The sequence below is a fragment of the Rhipicephalus sanguineus genome, chromosome 4, assembly GCF_013339695.2.
Source record: "Rhipicephalus sanguineus isolate Rsan-2018 chromosome 4, BIME_Rsan_1.4, whole genome shotgun sequence".
Taxonomy (NCBI): Eukaryota; Metazoa; Arthropoda; class Arachnida; order Ixodida; family Ixodidae; genus Rhipicephalus; species Rhipicephalus sanguineus.
The window spans coordinates 90,029,435-90,048,186 of NC_051179.1; the positions used below are offsets into that span (position 1 = coordinate 90,029,435).

Genomic DNA, 18,752 nt, shown 5'->3' on the forward strand with positions numbered 1-18,752 from the left:
AGGTCCGCGCAACTGCATCAGTTTCATTTGGCTGGCGTGTTATCAGTGCATACTGTTACGCCCCATCAGGACATCCTGTTTGGGAAACCAGTACGCTTGTCACTGGAGCGCATTGAATGACCTCGTTGGAATGCCTCGATAACACACTCAATTAGGCAAGCAGCAGCGGTTTGTCTTGCGGCCACATGTACAGTGGTGACGCGCAGCGGCGAGTACCGCAGGTAGGCATAATCACAACCTCTCTTTGCCGGAAGAGCGGCTTGAAGTATAATCACCTCGCTCACAATCTACCCGTCATGCGGTGCGGCCGCTGCAACTTTATCTAGGCAGCTGTGTTTTCCATTGGCTAATTCGTTTGCGCGCGGACCCACAATCGTGCGCACGGCCCCACGAACGCCACAGCCAATCGGGCCCTTTTCTTTGCACGCGGCACCACGTAACCCCGCGTTGTGGCTATAAATGCGTTGTCGACCTGGTAAACATCATTAAAGTCCGTAGATTAAGAGCGAGAAGAGTTTTGAAGAGTGTCGAAGCTTTTGGAGAGGATGGCATGCAAGTGCGGAGGTAAGCTACATGATTTTTAAATGTCACTTGGACTTGGTAAATGTACAAAGCAGACGCCCTACGAAAAGTGTTGTTTTTTTTATAGAAGTTGCGAAATGTGGTGCGCTACCGTGTGTAGCTTTTGCTTTCTTCATCAAACTTGCCGACAAAGGGCCCTTTCTTCATTTTAGCTTGCCTATGCTTTTCTTAATGCGCGTTGTGTCCGGACTTCCACTGCGTTCGAAACTTTGGCTTTCACGGAAGAATCGTAGTCACACATGAATGGCCGTAGTGGCATTAACACTAGTCGACATGACCGCATGCACTGACCAGTGGTGGCTACACACAACAGACGCTGTAGGAAGCGCCGTAGGACACTTATAAACAAACCATCACGACTCACAATTATCACCGAAGTGAAACGTGGAACTCACTTCACCTAAAAACTGAAATGTCTTGATCATTGCGTCACCGAAGAAAAGCGAACACACGTCGTCATTGCTGCCAGCATCCAACACTGCCACTTCATCGACTCTTAGAAATGGCTAGTACGCAGTAACAGAAATCTCATGAGTGGCACGCTTTTGCCGCATTTTCTCCTCACATCAGAAGCCTGGTTGAGCCATTGTCACTCGAATATGCGACAAGCGCACGGTTCTACCATCGCTTCGAAACTGCCGAGCAGTCTACTGCAGGCATCTCGCCAGTGCTTATCATCGCGTACACACTAAACACTTTTACACCCTTAAGGGTGTAAAAAGGGTGTTAATGACATTAACACCCCTTTTCGCATTGTACAACACCCTTTTTGCTCTATGTACACCCTAAGAGAAGGGTGTGCGCGGAAAAAGGGTGTTAATGTCTTTCATAAGGGTGTTAACGGAAGAACGTAAGGGTGCACATTGAAGCATTAAGCTGCATCCATGCATGCATATTAAAATCGCGTGCATTGCGCAATGCGTCTGTTGTTGTACTGCCTTTTCTAAGGTTACGATGTCAGTGACATTAGAGAAACAAGGAAATGGTGGAGCTATTGGCACAATGTTAGTTCTCGTGATATTTTATTTTCACATAGAGAAATGACGAAGTATCATTGCTTCACAAAATACTACAAGACTCGAGAAAATGTACAAGAAAAGCAGCAAACACTTCTTTTGCACAGGCTCGAGGTGTGCCCTACCGTTTCATATTTTCCACAATATATGCCAACCGCATGAACATTTATACGAGCTATTGCCAGCGATTATACAAATGTAGAAGCAATTTAAAACAAATGTTGAATTTATACAAAGCCTTTCTGGATATAAAGCTGTAAGTGGGAGAGAAAACTTCCCGCCGGCATGAACACTGTTTACAAGTTGCGGTATGAACGCTTTTAATTACCTGTTCACTTATCCAATAAGAGAGACAAAAAAGAATTACTTTGAACAGACCAAGATATAGGATAATATAGTACAATTGTACATGTGGAATGTATACAACATAGAGCACGCAATTCTGACATACATAAATATATACATACATTACACACTGATGCATAAAGTTTCACGACTCACTTGTTTAAGCGCGTGCATTGGGAAATGTATCTGCGCTATGAATTTTTCTTCCACAAACATTAGAGTAAGCCGAGGCCTCACTGAGGTTCATTAAACAAGATGGGACACAATGACACTAGCCTTGCGGTATTATTAGCCAGCTAACGTAAACATTATGGAAGCTAACTTTTCGACACCCGAATTCGTACCACTCATCCATGCATGGGAAACCTGCAGGGAAATCATTATCGGTTACATATACCATGCCAAGAACTGGCCGCACAATTCCTCCACGTTAATGATTTCCGCACAGAAGCACTTGGAAAAGGAAAGCAAAGATTCGGAAGGAATTGAATGTCACTTTAAGGGGACCCACATGAGTAGCAATAATGTTAGCACCTCGCTACCGAACGAGGAAGATGAGAACATACGCGTGCTCAGAGTTCTCCATCAGTGGGGGGGGGGGGGGGGGCATGTCTCACCACAGCAACCTCTTTGTCGAGTCCTAAAAGAACAAAACAAGCTCAACCATGGATGCAAAAATGAAAATGAAGCGATGGCGTGCTTCTCCCGACGGCCTCCGGGGATAACGGTAGGAAGTAAATTGTGCTTCGAATTCAACGTCGAAGGTCCTCGGTTGCTATTATTGTCGAAGAGCATACGCAGCCGTAACCCTGCGCGTTAAAGATGACGTGAGAGGTTCGACAGAGTAAATGTATGGGACAGAATTGGCGTCCGCTTACGGATTACTTTGGAAAGCTGCTGCCCCCCCCCCCCTTTCCTCCCTGCTGCCATCGTGCGCAAACCTTTGGTAAGAGAGTTTCTAGGACACCGCGAACTCCATGCATGTACACATGTCGCCTCACATGCTGCACCGATTAAGCGTAGCGCGCGCATGACCGCGCATGCTCGTAAAACTTACGGCATGAGAGTAAGTGCAAGTCATATGCTGTAAACCCAATGATGCCTGAATGCACGGCACGACGAACGCACTGCCAACTCCCATCCCACCGCTCAAGAGGGAGAAAAGACGACGGCAACTACGGGAGAGAGCGAGACCTACGCACTAGTGATGCAAAACTATCGGTAAATTGACTATCGATAGTATCGATAGTTTTGTTTAAACTATCGATAGTGTAAACAAACTATCGATAGTGCTACTATCGACAAACTGTTGCAAAAAGTGCAGTCGGTAGTACCATCGTAATATTACTAGCGATGTTACTGCTACGCGTGTTTGTTGCTTTGTTTTGACTTATTCGGGTTTCACCCACAAGGACTGTTAGCAACGTTTGACGCAGACCGCGCCCTAGTGTTTGAGAAGCTTCCCAATTGTTTGAGATCATTCTGCTAAGATTACGCGCCGGACGCGAATAGTCAAGTTTATTCGAGAGCTTACGCGAGCGCCAGCGATATAACGCTGGAAGGTTTGATGACTGATGTATAAAGGACGACGCGTTCCACCGATGATCAGATTACTCAACAGCTGACGACTGCTCCCGCCGCTATCAGTGCGCAGCACGTATCGCTTGTATCATGAGCTTTGATTTTCTGGGCACAAGTTCGCCCAAATAAAGAACTCCGTATTTCCCAGTCTTGCTGCAGCATTCTTCACCGTCACAACCACGTGACGATACTATCGATAGTGGTGTGAATAATGATGTGGTTGCTGGCCGGCCATATTGCGAAGATATTTGCGATAGTCTACTACCAGCTGCGCGTAATTTATGAGCAATTTTTGGCAGAGAAATTAATTATTTCCGCAGTGAAAATGGTGGAATATATCCATCAATAAATTCGTATCCAAAAGCAACCAGTTACACCTTACAATTAACTTCTTGATATTTTTTTTTATTGAAATCATAAAATGCAATATCAACTTGAAGCCGCGCAGTCCCGTCACATGTGAAGGCTTCCTTTCCACTACAGCTGAACAGTTTGACTTTATAATCATGTATCAGCAAAGCACTCTGGTGAAGAACTCAATCATGTCAACTTTCTTGCCCTTCAGCCTGCTCCTCCGGCTCCCCTATGTACCACGAGAGCGGGGAACCAAGTTTACTCTGCAGTGAGTCCGCGCTGTTGATTTTATACTATCCATAGTACCATCGAATGTTTTACTATCGATAGCGCTATCGATAGTATTTTTCACTATCGATAGTTCGATAGTGACTCAGCTATCGATAGTATCGATAGTACCATCGATAGTTCTGCATCACTACTACGCACGCTATGACATCGTATTTGAAGTGAAGCTACACACACAGAGCGCCACTTTCAACAATGTTCATTTCGAAAACATCACAGTTTATATGCCCATCATGCGCTGTCACAAGTGTGTGTGTACTGTCCGTTGTCGTTGCCGCGCCTTACACTTCAAATTTGCTAAACCAACAAGCCCAGTCTGCCATTCTTACAAACTATGCCATCGCCTCCGAGATAGCGCACCGTCCATCTCGGAAGCCAAGGCTGTGCGCTCCCTTCTTTGCTCCTAGCGCTCCCGGCGATGAAAACGATCGGCAGTCACGTGACGGCGCGTAGAATCACGTGGGGTGTTTTAGCCTGGAAGCCGCGCGCCGCTCCGGCCGCGCTATGCTCCGGCTTCGTTCGCGCTTGGCTGTGGTTGTGCGTCGCCGTGCGGTATAGTTTGGTTTTCGTTCGTGTGCAGCGATGTGTTAATTTATATGTTGCGCAACTGTGATTGATATGCGCGTGGTGTGGTCTAAGCTGTTGCCCCTACGTTGTGCGTTAGCCATGCGTCTTCTCAGTGAAAGTGGCTGTACGCTGTCGAAAATGGATACGTCGAGATTCAGCCGTGCCATTGTGACGCCATTGTTGGCGGTATGGGATCTTGTCATTTCGAATGTTCCAGGCGAGTACCTGTTTCTTCTTTTATGTTGGTGCTTAGCGTTTGTGTCAGGTGTCATTGTATGTATTGAGCGGTTCACTGCTAAATGGAACATGGAAGCTCGGCGGCCGCTGCCGCCTGCGACGAACATAGCGCAGGCGCAGCACGCGCTGTTCTGAACTCTTTCGTCCTTTCGTTGTTTGCTGTCGCGCCGGCCGCGCTTCGATTCCGCGCCTTGTTCTCTGCCTTCGTGAAGCGAAACGTTTCAGCGTCGAAAGTGCGCCGTCCGCGGTGTCGGGAAGCGGCTGTTAGGCGCTTCCTGTTACATTTGGCTGTGGACCGCTGCGCACAACCATTTTGTCACTATCACAAAGTGCGTGTGTAATACTCGGATGTAAGTGAATGTGTGCCTGAGCTCGCACAATGCGGCGGGACACCTACCTAGGTTTTATAATGCAACAGGGTCTACAGCTGGGCTGCTTGGTGACTCATAACGCCTGTGTTAAGCTGCACGCTTAACAGGAAAAATCTGTAAAGAAAACTTAAATAAACGAAACACTCGCTGCCGCTACTTGTTCGTGTTTTCTCCGCGTTGGGCTGTTTCGGGTGTCGCTTCCCGCACACACACATCATGATCTTTGACACGTGCAGTTTCACGTTTTCCAACCGGTTGGTCCTCCCCTTTCGGCCTGTGCAAGACCGGCAACTTATTTTGACGGCCCATGTACTCAGCTTTATGGACGGTTTGCAGTCAAAGCGAAGGAATTCATGGAACGAACAATGATTTACAAAACGAATAAAATTCACGTTTGTGTTTAGCACGCATCTCCTAAGGTTTCAGTTTACAAACAATCGTTGTAATGCCAACTGCAAGCAAGTTTTGTTCTTGTCTAACCCCATTTATGGTCAAAACTGCCATGTCGGCCCTTAGATAGGTGGTGAAAAGAGGAGGGGGGAAGAGATCCTGACCTTGTGTCGGGGGCCACATAATACTGCCCCGCAGGCCTCAGGATGTCAACCCCATGTTGTAGAATATTCTTCGTACCCGCTCCTCTCCTATCAGAGCGCAGGTGCCGCGGGTGTGGAAAGTATCTTGCTGGGTCGACGCCGCGAGAGCCAGCTGTTTTAGTTTCCGCGACGGACGCGCACTTCGCGGTTCATCACAAGGAACGAAGGTGGCAGCCAATGGCGGTCAGGTGCATTTGGCTCGTCACCTATTTAAGCCGTGCAGCACGCATACAACAGCGCTGTGGCAGATGGCTTCATTTTCTGATGGTGATAGGGCTGTGCCGTACTGGCAAGTTCATATATGGCCGTAATCGTGTTTTTCGTGCTTTCCGGTGTTTATCTGTAACGGTGTTGCCGCGTGCATTGGCGCTGAAGTCACACTTAGTGATAGTCCTTTCGCTTTCCCAAAGGACGAAAGACCTTTTCCGTGGCGTCGGCCATATCACGAGTTGAGGGGCGCGGTTAATCTTTCCGCGACAAATCGTGATCGCGGCATGCGCCAAACGGTATGCATACGGCCAGCCACTACGACAGGGTATAGTCTTGGTTGGCGATTCGTCGCAATTACGTTTTAACCTTAGTAGGCTTAGAACGATTACGTGTTAGTGATGTCTTACTTGAAAAACAAAAATGCGTAGACTGAAAGGTCTTCATTTGTCCCGGAAAAGCGCGATTTCGCATTTCTTTAGTCCATTATGCTAATAATTAATATATAACGGAAATATTCGACTCGTATTCGAGATTCCGAATACTTGCACACACCTATGTACTACCGATCAAGCACACAACTATAATTGTTATTAAAGGAGAGTAGTTGTTCGAGGGCTAGTTTCTTTGTTAGACAGAACCAAATGAAACTAACAGCCAATTAAATCAACCTTCCTTCGCTTAATAAAGCAGTTATTACTTAATAATTGTCTGTTGGTTTCATTTGTTGCGTATATGAAAGTTATTACAGCACAATAGCTCGCCTAGGTAGATCACATAGCTAGTAGGTGCTCCATATAAACAATTTTTTCCAGCTCGGAAAACAAAAGCAGCTGTAGAAAAGCTTCACCACTGTGTGCTCCTTCTTTTTCTAATGCACAGGGAGACCAGTAGCGCCCATAGCATCAGCTTTGTTCCCTTTGCCGTTTGTTCCCTGCGCAACTGATTATGCATGCCATCACACTGCCACACAATTTTCTGCCGTGTACATGGACATTAATGAGCGATATACTGTAGTGAACGGGTCTGAGGAAGTTTGTGAGTATTCACGTTGTATTAGTGCGCGAACACACAAGGACACAATAAATAGCGAACACATGTTTACCATTGTGTTTGCGCTGCAGTACGAGGTGCATATGCAGTACACACTCACTATGCCTTTTATTTTTCAATGCAGGGTGACATTCTTGCAATCCCTTGTGCTCCATCTACTGACAGTGGTATTTCAGAGGTGTCATGTGCTGCATCAAGTAGACAGTGGTGTTCCAATGAGTCCAAGTGCATCTACGTGCGGTTTTGCGGATTTCCCCTATCTCGAGGTCAAATATGAACATTTTCTGTTAAGGACGATGAAACCGCTTGCTGTATGAAAACGCCTGTTTCAGTTTTACAATTTTTAGTACAACGGGCGATTTTCAGCATCTGTTTGCTTGGATTATATTTTTAGTGCTTATATCATGCGAAGGTCTGTTGTTAGTTTTCGAGCACAGTAAGAATGGTTTAGATTTTTTTGCTATTCAAGACATCTTAATAACGAATTCATTATTTTAATTGCTGGGTAAATTTTGTGCTGGTGAATTTTAATTCTGATGTTCAACTTGCACTCTGTGGTGAAACTGTTTCTCTTGAAAATTATGTGCAACATTTACGACAAGAAGTTCTGCTTTAAGAACCGTAATGATGCTGCACTAGTATCAAATCATAGCACAGAATGTGATGTCTGCACTGATACACTTATGGACAGAGCAGCAGAGCGCTGTTATGTATTTCTGTGCCTCTGTGTATAGGTTTTCGTTAAAAGCAGCGCAGTACCAAGAAACACAAGCTTCAACTCCTGTCACCTCTAGTAATGTTCGCCCAAAAATTTCAGTATTTTGTACCACTTGAAAGAGGCGTTCAACTTGCATTACTGCAACTTTATGCAAGAAGTTTAAAGTTTGGTGATTTATATTCACTGGGGCTATAGTGCAGTTGTGCTCTTGGTTGATTTTGGGTTGATTTTTTACTTCATCAAGAGCAGAATACAGGGTGTTCAGAAGTCAGCTTTATTGCTTTTTTTTATTTCAGCACCGGGAGGTACGTTATAATCACCTTTGCTGATAAGTTATGTATCCATGGAGTCACAGTGAGACAATAATTATCGCTGTCAGCCGCCCAGTTAACTATGATTGAATGAAGTACTTCTTAGTGACTTCAGCATGCGGGCATTTTTGTATTGAAAAGTTGGAGGCGGTCGCTTTTCTACGCAGTTCCACTTAGAAGAATTCTTCTAGCATGTCTGTGCTGCGAGATATCTTGCTGCAAATTTTCATTGCGATTTGTATTATTATACATGCAAGACGGTGAGCGCTGGCGCTAAGCCCCTCCCCCTCCCCCCACGCTGTTACTACCGACTGGCGATAGCAAGCAATTACTGCTCGTCACATCACGGAGGAAGATTGCGCCGGTCCACACCGCCCTGCATGCGTGATTATGCAATCCGCCATCAAACTTTGCAGCGAGATATCTCGAGCACAGACATGCTGGAATTCTTTCTAGTGGAACCGTGTAGAAAAGAGACTGGTTCCAACTTTTCAGTACAAACGTGCCCGCTTGCTGCAGTCACTAAAATGTTCAGTATTGAATCTTAGCTAATTTGGTGGCTGACAGCAATTACAATTGTCTCACTTTGTGTCCCCCTGGATACATGTCTGCAAAGGTGGTTTTCACATTCTTTCCAGTGCTGAACTTTAAGAAAACCATCAACCATAACTTTGAACACTGGTATAGTAACGTAAAGCTGTCGTTTCACTGTACAACTCCCCACAGTTGACGTGATTTTTTTTTATATTGTAGTTGTGCGTTGACATTAGAAAACATTTTAGAAGTATATAGTACTGAAATGCTGGTGCAGAGATTTCCATTGATGGGATCAACCTACTGAACAAAATATTTACAATGCAATGAAGCTACTGGCTCGAAAACTATTTTGAAGCAAAGTTGTATTCTTGGAATACTATTTCGTCCTCTCCATTATATTCAGTATCGAAGCATCACATATACTTTGCACAAGGCCCGTATATAGCCAGGAGGCAGAGGGGGCCACACCTTCCCCCCCCTTCCTGAAATTCTGACGGAGGGGGATGTTTTACCGAAAAAAATATGAAAATGAGTGTTTTTCAGGGCTTTCAGCAAATGCCTCCTCCCCCCTCCCTCCTCGAAAAAAATTTCTGGCTATGGGCCTGCTTTTCACAATGGCTTTTTAATACAATGCTATGTAAAAAAATGCATAGTAGGATTCAGTTACCGTATTAGAATTCGAGTTTTGGTATCGCCTTCGTTAAAGTTTCCATTGTGGTTTTTTTTTGCAAGGCCATAAAAACTGAAGTTTACATTCTTTCAAATTTATTTTTCATACACAAACAAATTGTTTTCAAGTGTCAGGCACCCTCATTGGCAGGTTCGGTCAGTTTATGTTTGTTTGTTGTCAAAGTGCACACAACATGCAAATTTTGTTGTACGTAAAAGAAGTTTGATAATTACCCATGTCTGTTTTTTTTTTCCAATTTTTCATACCTTTCTGTATCACAGCAGACAATAAATATTTTACTTTTTTTTTGAAAATCAAGCGTTATGTCTGGCAGACCAGTGTGACTGGATGTGCAAGCCATATTAGGCATTCCTTTGTACATATGCTCGTACATGAAGTTGTATATACATATGTATATGTGTGTGCTACTTCTGATTTCATTTCATGATCCTTAATATGCAGCACAAGTGGGTGATGACGGAATTTGAAGCTTCAGATGGACACACGAGGCTTATGCATGGACCACTGCAGATTCCACTAATTCGGGGTGTCTCTCCAACCAAGCCTTCCTTATGCGAACACGACCTTTGCCAAACCAATATGAAGACGCGTTTGTGCAAAGGAAACAGACTCGGTAGTACACCCCGAATTAATGATATCCGCAGGAACACATGCATGACGCCCTTTGTGACCACCTGAAGCTTCTGTTTCGGCCATTAAACATCACGCGAAATGAATGGTGTACACCCTTCCAACACCCATACGAAAGGGTGTTAATACGAGCTAACACCCTAACACCCCACAAAATTTTTGCTGAACACCCTTTCTCTAGGGTGTTAAATTAACACCCTAATTGAAGGGTGTTGTCAATAACACCCTAAGGGTGTCCGTCTGGCGACAAGCCGATTTACACCCTTAAGGGTGTAAAAATGTTTAGTGTGTACCTATAGACTATTCAAATTCCAGGCGGTATTATCGGCTCATCTGTCTAATGATACCCACACAATGGACGTTGATACACCGACCGCCTCAAGTGGTCTCGCGATCCGTTTAGCTCTTTTTTCTCAAGCCGACATATAGGCGGCTTGCTTTGGCAAGAACTGCTGTCCCCACATGCTGCCAATGTTTCCGTTGCTTCCACTGGGGATATCGGATGGTCATTGATGAATGCACTTAGAAAGGAAGGAGAGTTGCTATCGGAATCACCTTGCAGAGACGTGCGCTTAATTGAATTGGAGGAGACAGATCCACTTCGACTGAGCCGCAAATGTAGAACAACCACCCGCATGTGTCACAAACCCTGGCAAAGGGTGGGCGGCTCGGTCTCAGCCGCTACGTTGCTCTTCCCAACCTAAAAGCACTTCACGCTTGCACACTGGGGGATGGCAGAGGAGGCAAGAGTCACGCGTTTGCATAGCCTTGCGAATTAAGCACATGAATACCACTTCCACTATCTAGGCATTCTTCTAAACGCGCATAGAAAAATTTACATTGGGTGTCGGACAACGCATTGGTTATACGGTTAGCATTACGGTTAACACAACGCATCGCGGTTGACGGCTTACATTGCTTACGGTTAACAAATGTCAATCTGTTGCAATACTCAAGCGCAGGAGCACACTTAACAGAGCCGCCATGCGCGTCATTGCGCGCATGCTCAACATTCAGGGCAGCCATGTACTCGCCGAAGCTGTCGGCGTCTGAGTAGTGGGAACATGCGGTTAAATGGGTGCGATTCTGAGGTAGTGCATGTTGCACAAACTCTCCACCGCGTTCCTATATTAATATTTATACTAAATATGCTATGACGTGGTTATAGTACGAGTACAGGTGCATCGGCGACAGTATAGAAATCAAGATGCAGCAAGGGCTATTTTACGAGCTACCTGAAAAAAAAAATATGTTCTGAGGACGTAGAAGTAGCTTAGTCATTTGACATAGAGTACACAACGCGGCCGCCGTGACTCGTTAATTTTTTCACTTGAAGTACGATCGACTAATGTCGCGAAAAGCATGAAAAGTAAAGTTTTCAAGTATACCGTGACAATAATAACGCCATCAATACTGTTTTATTGAAATATCACACGAGCTGCAAAACGGAGAAACGGCGCAGTGCCTTTGATCTAGGGTGGCCCCCGCGGCGTCTGCATATATCTCTATGGACATTGCACAAAGTCCTTGTCGTATTGGCTAAACCGGGGCTCGTGTGATTTGTTAAGGTGCTCGATTAAAGGCTATAGCAAAAAAAAAAACTGCGCAAATAACGACCCTGTGCGTGGCTTTGTACAGCCACCTTGATATAGTGTAAAGCATCTATTTAACTATATTTACTACTACCAATTTAGCTCATGTGACAATGCATGTTGGTCTATACAGACCAACTGCCATTCCCGTTATAAACATGCATGCATGTCGACATGTCAAAGGGGCGGCATTTTAGGCACTATTGACGCTCTTCTTAGCGGCAAGATAAAGTGAGCTCAATAACCGCGTAGCAACACGGCTGAAACTGACAGAGGCTACATTCCTCCCCACTTATTTTGCTTCATTCGTTTGACGTGAACGAGAGTGATACTCGCACATAATTACCTCTCCTGCTTTGCACTCAAGACGAAGGCGAGCGCTTCTCCTACAAATGATAAATGAAACTTCAGCCTTATTCGCCTACACATTGCACACCCGCAAAACCCTCACAATTCGAAATTGTCAGCGAATTTGGACCCACCGGACATGATAACGTTTGGACCACACACACTGTACCCCCGGTCATTATGACAAAATAGAGCATACAAAACAATCTCGTGCGCTTCTGTTTCAATTCCGCGAAGCAGCGCAATATAAATTACGCCCTATACAAAGCCCGCGTAATGCAGGTACATACGTTTCCATAGCGCCTTATCTATCGCTTTATCGGTTTTTGCTATATGCAGTCAACTTCCAACAATACATGTATCTCCGGGGAAACACAATATGAAACGATGACGTGACTCACGGACCTGTGATTGTTTTGGCAGCACGCACTGTGTCTTATTGTTCGTTTCCGTCCTTCTTTACTCGTCGCAGATCCCAGGTGCGTGTGTACCACGCAGTGCAAGTGTGCCCGCGGCGGATGCCCCTGTGACAGGTGCAAGATGTAGGACCTCGCACTGCGGGAGGTGTGTATACCCCGGTCTATTTCGTAGAGTTTATATTTTTGAGTGTCGGCTAAACCTCCGTAGGTCACGCAGTGTGAAATTCGTTAACTTGCGCGCAAGCACTCAACTCTGGTTGTATGCACTGCCGATATGTACCCGTAAGGTGTTTCTATTTTTCGTCGTGTCGAAATCACGCGACTTGATGACGCGCATTGCGTGTTCTGCGTAGTCTACGTTCAGCATAAGCCTCGCTTTCGCAATTACAGGCCCAATAATTATGGCTTATTGCTATGCAGAAAAGCATTTCATGCGAGAGCGAGAGGTTCCTGTATTCAACCCGGCACTGCTTACAATCGAGCTGCCCTCCGCCTTTGGCCTCATGGAGGGTAGCCAACCGGACTGCTGTCTGGTTAACCTCCCTGCCTTCTCCCTTTTGTATTCCTTCCTTCTTCGTGCCGACAAAACTGCGTGCCTTGATTTCGTACATCTCTGAATATAAAACCGCGTTACTTCAGCTAACAGTCATACTTGTGCGTTATATATGCTAATCAATCAAGCGCACTTAACCTACAGATCGGAGGTGACATCACTTCTCCCGCTGTTAATTTATGCCCTACTTTATGGGCAGAGAATAGTACTGCGGAAGGCTGCATTAACGCGAACGTAGATACACCAGAGCACGCCTGTCTCGCACCCAGGCTGCTGGCGAGCCGAGCGGATACTCTCGCACCCAGACGCCGGGCTGACCGGGCTGCCGAGGCGCGCGCCGGCTGCACTAAGTAAACAGGGCAAGCTGCAGTTCTGAAGCTTTAAAGTGCAAAAAAGTACCCGTTCACGCCGCTTCAGCGTATAAGAGCTCGTCTGGGCACTACTGCGTCGTCTTTGGATGCCAAAACAAGCAGCGCAACAAGAGGATAATAGCGTTGTCTGCGACGATTATACGACGCGCCACGGAAATAGTGCCGGTGCGGTATTTTCAGCTTCGCCGCGAGTGGATAACTGTGATTCAAGCAAAAAAACTAGGAGCCGAGTGAAAATGCTCGAGTAAGTACACTAAATGCGTGTATTCTGCAGTGTGGTGCCCACCTATTTCGTTTTGCGAACCTAATTTGCGTGACACGCAGCTGGGTTGAAGGCAGGCGCGAGCTTTGTGTGGGGGTGCACTTCATACCTTCGAGCGTTTCCTTTGACGAAAATGTAGTGCAAGGTAGTGCTTTCAAGCACAAGAAATCAGCATGCTTTGCCACTTTCAACGTAGTATTAAGCTTTAGTGCTTTTGATGGCATCCACGCCTTCGAGATTTCGTCTTCGAAAGGTAATAAATGGCACGGTGCTCCTCAACAGCTGGCCAGAATTTCGTGCTTTCACTGCAGTGTTCGATGTCCCCAAATTTATTTGGACACGACGCATCCAGCTGCACATAATACATATATTGGCACGTAAGTAAAGAGTACTCGCGCCAGTGTCCTTTACGTCGCAGACGTAGCTAACCGGCTTAACTAATAGTAGCACAGTTTCGCTTGTAAAACACCATCGTTACAAGAATAAAATCGCGCAGATAGCTTCCAAAAGGGATCGATGAACGTCACTGCAGGTGATACTCTCTGATAGCACGCTTTTGTGAGCAAGACGCATTATTGTAAGAGCGCTCGTGAAACAAAAATTACGTTCCGCGAAACTACCCGTAAAGCGTACTCTAATTATTACGCGATGAATGCTGAAATGATGAGCTTTCACAAAACTTTGTGCACAACTTGTAATATGGGGCAACAAAACATCGTTTCACTCTTTCGCGAGCTGCACTGCGATTACGATTCACGCGTACTACAGCGAGAACGTTTTTTTACAAATGTAACAGCGTACGTATCCGACGAGGTTGCTTCCGCAGCCCACTCAGCACGTACTGTATACATTGTGGACTTGCATGAGCAAGATGTTCTTGATGTTCCAATAAAATCAGCGAAAATGTCCAGGCCAGAAAAGACGCGAAACACGCTCTCCGTAGGGCTGAGTTTCGGGAGTTTCACGTTTGCTCTGTGCGGCGTCTGCTAGCGTGGCAGCCCGCGCACGTTGTTTCCTCGCGTGTGCGATAGATGGCGCGACGCGCGATGCAAATATGGCGATGCGCATGGAATTCGCTGTGTTCTGGTCTATACACGGAAGAGAATTTAGTCACGCCGAACAGTGTGGCATGAGACTACAGAGGGAATGCTTGAGATCGCTTCAAAATAAATGTTTTCCATTTTAATAAACGCTGGTGCTGGCATGGAAGTCAAACGCGATACGAGAGCCTTTCCAGATTGTTTGCTTTTTTTAACGCCCGGCATAAAGCTAGCAGGCGGCAGAGCGAGGACGCATTAAGCGTCTCATTGGAAACCTCGGCACACTGGTTCGCGAAGTAGATTCTGTGAATGCAGCCTATAGAAACTTTGGGCGCTTTTCGACTACTCACATTCCCTGAGCTTTAACGTATGAACCTAACAGCATGTTCCTCTTTTTTCTTTTCAGTCTCTGGTGCTTGAGCCATGGAAGCTTCCAGAAAGCCTGAAACATGAAAGGCCGCGGCAAAAAAAAAAAAAAAAAAAAAATGTCGGAGCCGTTTTCGCCTTTCGGTGCCAATAAAAAATTTGAAAAATGAACTGCTCTTCGTTCCTGCTACCTTTTTACAGTTTAGAATACGATGAGGATATCATTTACAGTGATTGGCTCCGCTACTATAGCTTTATTACGCCACGAAATTGCGAACTTTCCTTCACACCGTCTTTCAGCATTTAGGACAAATGGTTTGCGTTTGCCAGCCACTATTGTACAAAGATAACCAACTGTCTTTTAACCCGTCTAGGCAAGCAAATACAGTTCTGAGTGTACGCTGAACTATTTTTAAGACCTTTCTTCGTGATAGATGGCGTTTTGTCTGTATCGACCAAGTATCCTTGGGAGATTGATTGATTGATTGATTCATTCATTCATTCATTCATTCATTCTTCCACGCTCCCCTTTCTCACGCACTTCTTCACATGTATAATCAAAAAACTACCCTGCAGTTCCATTACATATCGTAGAATTTTCAGGATCATTTACACTTACAGTTGGCGTTCAACATTTCTTCATTGTCAAACCCGAGTTGTACACATTGAAGTTCCTGCGCTATTTGGTCATTTCTTGCTCAATTCGTGTTCTCATGACAAGGGCGGAGGGAACTTACTGAAGCAAACAGTTTTCTGAAGTAATAATAACAGTATCAGAAAAAAACGTGATCGATGCAATTATCATTAAGACGAAGGACTTCACAAAGAATCTACAAATCCGCTGTAGTTACCAAATCTTTGTGAAAAGCCTGGCTCACGGTACGATTGACTCTTTTGGCTGAACAATTCATCTGCAAGCGAACGCTGTGGATGGCGACGCATGGGGTGGAGCAGAGTAACGTCAGACTTTGTGCTCTGCATTGTGATGTAGCCCGATATTATGCACGTATGGTTCGTTCCGGCCTTCCTATTAGAAAGTAGCACTTAGCCGCCCGTTCTAGAGTCACTGTATATGCTACCTTGTATATGCTACCTGAAGGTAGCATATACAGTAACTCTAGCCCGTTCCTGAGTTGAGCGCCATCTCTCGTTGGCTCACCGTAAGCGAGCGAATGAGCACACCGATGATGATGATGATGATGTCCTCGACTTGATGGCGCTCACCCACAAAGGGGGATGGGCCAAGAACCGGGCGGCAGGATGCTTAAGGTAATCACCAATTATACTAAACAAATCTTTAATTTAGGTTAAAAAATGTAATTGTTGAAGGAGCAAGCGGACAGACTATCGTTTCGGTAGTTTCTAAGATAAATAATAACAGATTTCGAATCAAGATTATGTACAGAGATAAATAGATTAACACGGTAATCTTTTTGTTTCAGTGATGTAATCGAACACAGCAGAGCAGACATCCCTGTGGCTATACCCTAACAAAGTGCCGCCAAATGATAAAATTTCTGGAACATTCAGTGCTAATCCTAACTTCTTAAATGGCGCTACAAGGTATCTTTTTCTCTGATTAGAGTAGCGGCGACAAAATAAAAAGAAATGATCTGTTGTTTCAATTTCATTGCAAAACATGCATAACGAGGACGCCTTGAGGCCAGCTTTATGTAGGTAATAATTCAATTGCGGAATCCTACAACGCAATCTGGTGTATGAAACTTCTAATTGTCGAGATAAACACCATTGTTTATTCCAGCCATATCTTAGATGTTCGAAGTCTTTAAATTTATCCAATGAGAATCTTCCTATTTCGCTTTGCAAACAAGCATTTCTGAATCTCAATGCTGTCGCGTAAGCCGTATCTGGTAAAATTGGGATGAGGGGTCCACTCAGGGCGATTGTGGCTAATGAGTCAGCCATTTCGTTCAAAGATAGTCCGCGGTGTCCTGGTACCCATAGCAACTGAACTTTTTGTAAGTTTGCCGGTATTAGGTGACTAAACAAACGAATGAGTGTTAAATTTGTTGTCGCAGAAAGTGCAGTACATACTGAGAGAGAATCTGTAATTATCACTGCTGTTGATTCACTTGAGGGAAGTTTGCGTAATGCTAGAACAATTGCCAATAATTCTGCAATGAATATAGGAGTATAATCTGGAAGTCGAACCGAAAAAGACCAGTCAAGAAAACCGAAAGATCTACTGGCTAGCCCAGCTCGAGCCTCGCGACGCTCTTTTTTTGCCCTGCCATGCGCGCTACTGAAGCAGAAAAGAAAAAAAAAACATATTAAAAAAGAGAAAAGTAAGAAGTAGGAAAACAAAAATTAAAATATGAAAATTACATAAAAGCAATAAAAATACGGAGTTGTCTGTAACTGTAAGTATGTACATGTCTCTCTAAAATCCTCTGCCACAATATATCCGCAAATGAAAACATGCTTGCAGATGCGCTCATAAGGGAGCATCATAATCGTCGGTACCTTTATTTTGTCTGTCATGTCGTTCCCAAAGTGCTCAGATTTAACTCAGTCTACGCAAGCTTTGTTTCAAAGAGACGCCACCGAGTACTAAGCATACCTCATCACTCACTTCACAATAAATAAAACTGGTGTATGAATATAGCCATGGAATACCAAGTACTCCTAAAATATTAGAGTATTTTTAGACAATACAAAGCTTTTTAAAAAATTTTCCGTGAAAACTAGATATCGTTACTTCCGTGCTTCAGCTCGATTACTTGGAGCAGCAGGTATTACTAGCACGAAACTTCGAAATACATAATCGACCAGGTGTCCACAAGTTTACTAACCTCACTTTTTAAATTAATTACATTGTAGTAGACATTGCAATCAGCGAATTGTAACCGATGAGCCCACTAGGTACATAAACTTGGAGTGAAATCTGAGGGTGCTGCGAATTTCGAGATATGCGTCAAGAAACTTGCTGTAGAAAGGCACTGTTACAGTAAATATTTTCAACAAAACGCACTTTTGTGCATGCAAGCACCAACGGAACTGGAATGCCCTTGTTTTTCGTAGCACACTCTGAGAATTCGTATCTCTATATTGATAGCACCATGATCATTTGTTCATAGTGTTGCAAGCTGACGGGTAAAAATTCGCAAGTTACAATATGTAACGTGAAGCATTTAATTCCGAAGTTAACGAGAGATTTTTGTTAATTACATTACCATTTAAATGTATTTCTCACGCAAGCAATGTTCACTGCTAGGAAAAACTGCAATTGTGATATCGGTTGGAAGCATTTTTTTTGCAGACTTTTTTACTGCCATAAAAAAAAAAACATCAGTGTGGTTTATTCTAGCGCGCCCCTGCATCAGTTTACCTTAGCTTACGTGCTAGCTACTGATATAGTTACGCCCCATCAGGACATCCTCTTCGTAAACCTCAACGCTTGTCACTCGAGCGGTCTAAGTGACCTCGCTGGAATGCCTCGATAACATTCTCAATGAGGCAAGAAGCAGCGCGGGTTGCCTAGCGGCCACGTGTATGGTGGTGACGCGCTGCGGCGAGGACTCCAGGTAGGCATAATCATTACCCATAGATGCCGGAAATGCGCCTGAAACTGACCTGCTCGCTCACAATCTACCACAGGTCATGCGGTGAGGTCACTGCAACTTTATCTAGGCAACTGTGTTTGCCATTGGCTACCACGTTTGCGCGCGGCTCCATCCTCGTGCGCACGACACCACGAAC

The 18,752-nt window shown here is 44.8% G+C and overlaps 1 long non-coding RNA gene across 1 annotated transcript; it reads left to right on the top strand.

Annotated features, from left to right (window-relative positions):
* The first annotated feature begins 333 nt into the window (after positions 1-333).
* On the top strand, positions 334-15,121 carry LOC119390406 (uncharacterized). The gene is made up of 3 exons (XR_005183309.2): positions 334-564; positions 12,494-12,585; positions 15,073-15,121. It is a non-coding gene; the product is annotated as an uncharacterized LOC119390406 (long non-coding RNA).
* Positions 15,122-18,752: the final 3,631 nt, after the last annotated feature.